Source organism: Rhinoderma darwinii, chromosome 2 (assembly GCF_050947455.1).
Source record: "Rhinoderma darwinii isolate aRhiDar2 chromosome 2, aRhiDar2.hap1, whole genome shotgun sequence".
Lineage (NCBI taxonomy): Eukaryota > Metazoa > Chordata > Amphibia > Anura > Rhinodermatidae > Rhinoderma > Rhinoderma darwinii.
Window position 1 is genome coordinate 66,706,410 of NC_134688.1, and position 4,337 is coordinate 66,710,746.

Genomic DNA, 4,337 nt, shown 5'->3' on the forward strand with positions numbered 1-4,337 from the left:
TTCTGTTGTCTTTAGTTGCTAGGCCACAGCCGTCATGTCCGTGTGGATGGCATGTCACGTGGCAGCTATTGTGTCACATCCAAGGCCGGCCTTAGGTTTGTTTATTGGTGACATGTGCAGTATCTGTGACGTCCTCCCCCTTATGATGCACCATGTAGTGTCCAAATAATTTAATCATACAGTGCCCAAATAACATCACCCAGTCAATAAACTAGGGATTGTATCTTTCTGTTTTTTTTATATTATAGGTCTGGGCCCTAAATGCCGGATCGGCAGTGTAAGTTGAGGGTGCCCAGGCCATCTATGGTGGTAGTGCCCTCTTCAGTATTGACCAGTAATACACACTATGTGATCATTTAGAGATGCAGTTAATAAAATACACTGACCTTGGACTCTCCTACTGAATACATCCGACTGAATGTAGAACGTTATGTGATGTGAGGTGGAGGGCTCTGCTTAATCTTTGATCTGCCCCCCTGGGACGTGTGGTTATCATTAACTCTTATGAGGAATTAATTCTAGGAGAAAGAAAGACAATGTATTAAGACAAATCTCAATCAATGGCAACATTTCTATCTAGAACAGAGTCCAGTCCCCAACCAGTGTAAAATTACCAAAGGGGTAAATAGGATGACCGGCTGGGGTCCAGGGATTTGGGGTGGCCCACAGCTCTGGGGCTCCATACGCCCCTGAAATTGGACAAACAATAACGGCGCAGGGAGGAAGCGAAATGTCTGACCCGGTTGGTCGTCTATTAGGTGAGTATAATTTTTTATTTTATAGGAGCAAAGGGGGCACTATTAATATGGGGGATAAAAGGACTGAGTCGGGGCTTAGAAAAGGGGGCTTCATTACTGTGGGGCCATACAAAAGGGGCATTCTGACCCAGGACATACAAAAAGTGTCATTCTAACTGTGGAGGGTATTGGTGGATACTGCATATAGTAACTAATAAGAGACGCACCTCGTATAGATGAAATATTGCTTCAGAGAGTCCCCCTGGCAGCAGGCAGCCGATCTTAAGGTGTTCTGGAAAAAACAATAATTGTGTAGTTTTATTTCTCCAGACAGACGTGTGCTCAGTATAGACCACCCAACAATGAAGGAAATGTACATTAGGGCTCATGTACACAGCAACTTCATGTGGACGGACCTGTATTGTGGCGCACAGACTGCAGTACTGGTAATGTACACACTCTGTGTGCACTGTGTGCTCCCCCATAAGCCAAATGTGTATTAGGAAATTACATAAATAACAAGTCCCTTATATATTACTAATACCATAATATCTTCTTTATGGAGCATTTCTATAATAATAATAATATAAAGCTGCAGCAAAATTCCCAGCGTTTACTTTTGCTACATGTGGATGAGTTTTTGAGACTGTAACTATTCACCTGTAACACTTGTGAATTTTGCCGCGCAGCAAATCTGCAGCGTCTGAATTCAGCTTTATGGCGTAGAATATAGTACTCAAATACTGCAATCATACAGTGCCCAAATAACACTGCCAGACAAGTATTGTCTGCCACACTGTAATGTAATCCATTATCAAGGAATTGTATCTGCATCCTGAGCAGTGCCCTTTACTTTTTTTACATGAAGAGTGGGATTGAGTGTTCAAGCAATGGGTGCCCCAGACATCAAGACCAGTGGCGCCCCATTCATTAGTGACAGGTGATGCACCCAGTGTAACCGCACAGGTCGCACACCCCTAAGACAGGCCTTGGATGAACAACATTGGGGAATTTGTTCCCACAGTCTTGTCATGTGTCTCTATAGGAACATTCTGGATGACATCAGATTATAGAATTTCTATAGGTTGTCATTTGCTATAATACTTACATATATACAGTGTATGTCCTAGCATGTCGGCTGTCACTGGTGCCACATATTCAGATGTCATAAATGTCTGTAAAATACATAATGGAATAAACATAAAATAACCCCATATCTAGAATGAATAATAATATATTTACTTTCACACCTTTCATTTTCTATCACAGGACGAGTCAGACATTGAAAACATTTTGTAATGTTAGTGTAAACCCAGGGAACATAACTATAGGGGTGAAGAGGTTGCAGTCACACCCAGGCCCAGGTGTCCATGACTGACATTAGGGGGGGTCACAATGTGGACAATTTACAAATGCCAATCCCCAATGCCCCCATCTCCTAGAGGAATCCCGATTTTCGCTGCTAGAAACGCGATGTCAGTGAGAGAAGCACCCAGGCGGAAAGGCAGCTGCTGAGTTGCCCGGCCGCTTCTAAAACACAAGCAGTGGAAGGGAGCCAGCGCAGCGCCCCGTTCTACCTGCTGGAGGGATGCGCCCTATGTAATGGCACAGGTCGCACACCCCTAAGGCCGGCCCTGGCTACTGCTGAGCCTCATTAGGATAATATACGGTAGCTTTTTATGACTATTTAATTAAATTAAATTAGACATCATATTGAAAACGACTGAGAAGTCACATTCCACATTACTGACAGCTGCAATTCTCAGACAATGGTAAGGGTATATTCACACACTTAACTAAAAAATGTCTCTAAAATACAGAGCTCTTTTCAAGGGAAAACAGCCTCTGATTTTCAGCCATTTTTTAAACCACAAACATTTTTTGAGGCGTTTTTACCAACGTTCTTGGAGCTGTTTTTCTATTGAGGCAATGAAAAACGGCTCCAAAAACGGCCGAAGGAGTGAAATGCACTTCTTTTTACAGGGTGTTTTTTATGCGCCGCTTTATCAAACGCCCACGTAAAATGCACCATCGAAAAAAAAAACCAGTTTTTCCCATTGAAATCAATGGGCAGATGTTTCAAGGCGTCCAGCCTCCGTATTTTCGGCTGTTTTTCGGGGTGTTTACGGCCAGGAAAACGGCTGAAAATAGGCTGTGTGAACATACTCTGTTGTACTGAGTTGTAACTTTAATGAGAAAATATGAAACATTGAAATCTGAATGTAAAATGTTCAGTTGTTACTTGCATTAATAGAAACATTTTACTGGAACTTGAACTGTTTGTCTAAAAAAAAAAAAAACAACCCCCGACAATCACCAGAAAAAAATTCTTCTACAATCATATAGTTGTGGTGAGGTGTTGGTATGGTTAGAAATTGCTGTAGTAATGTCCAGTGTGAATCTGGCCTTATATGAGAATTCTAGAGCGTATATATTTCATGTGTCCAGTAACATGTAGAATTAATGATAAAATGCTGCATCTTACCTGTCAATCACACAGTCAATCACAGTCCCGGTCCAGACGTCATTGGCAGAAATTGTAAACAATATGTAATCCAGCTGCACATAGAACCTAACGGCTAGTACTGTCTATGACATCATCAGTGACATCATAAGCGGCTGCAGTATCTGTTACATCATCTAATTATCTCCTACTGCCTGGATAGACTGTCTGTGCATACACTGGATATAGGCGTTAGATGGGACTGCTGTTTATAAACATGGAAGAAAGATACATGTGTGGTTATAGGGGCTACGACTAAGAACATGTAATGTATGAAACGTGTAATCTGTTACTAGATGGATTTTATACTGTAATACAGATGTAGCCATCTTTAACTTGACTCTGATAACTTGTTGCAGAGTGATACTTTCTTGATCCCGCAGCACTCCGTGTTTCAAGTGTGCGTGAGTAGGCTTCCACGCCAATGTGTAAAAAATGGGAACTCAGCACTCCAAGGTATTATGCAATAAGTGATATTTGATTTCACATATAGCGAAAAGTAGTAATCCAAAAATAATGGCGCCATTACCCAACAGCGACCGAGGTCACAAGCGCCGCATATCCGTGTCTAAAGAAGGTTGAATGTATAGACCGAAACGTTAAAAACCTATTTTTGGCATTACTACTTTTCGCTATATGTGAAATAAAATATCATTTGTTGCAGCGTGATATCACACAACAAAAGCCATTGAAAAAGTCAAGATAAGGGATTGTTTATTTATTGCGTTAAAAGTCAAGGTAAAGACGGCAACATCTGAACTAATAAAGGATTCATTTTATTGAATTACGTTTTAGGCTACATTCACACAACAGTAAAAAACGTCCGCTTTCAGAACAATGATGTTCTATGGGTATATTCACACGGCCTTTTTTTAACCACCCGTGAATATTGGCCGTCAAAAAATAGAACATGTCCTATTTTTGGCCGCTTTCACGGCCAGACGGCCCCCATAGAAGTCAATGGATCAATTTTTAACGGCCGTCAATACATGTAACAGCCGTTAAAAACGGTTCTGTGATTTGGGGATTCAAGAGCCAAGGGAACTATTCGCTCCCTTGCTGGTAATCGGCGGCGCAATGACACATACTCACCGATG

General features: G+C 41.5%; 1 long non-coding RNA gene across 1 annotated transcript; it reads right to left on the reverse strand.

Annotated features, from left to right (window-relative positions):
* Nucleotides 1–392: 392 nt before the first annotated feature.
* LOC142740595 (uncharacterized) lies at nt 393–2,086 on the reverse strand. Its single transcript, XR_012880802.1, has 3 exons — nt 1,846–2,086; nt 965–1,029; nt 393–518 (listed from the first exon to the last, which is right to left on the reverse strand). It is a non-coding gene; the product is annotated as an uncharacterized LOC142740595 (long non-coding RNA).
* Between the last annotated feature and the right edge of the window lie 2,251 nt (nt 2,087–4,337).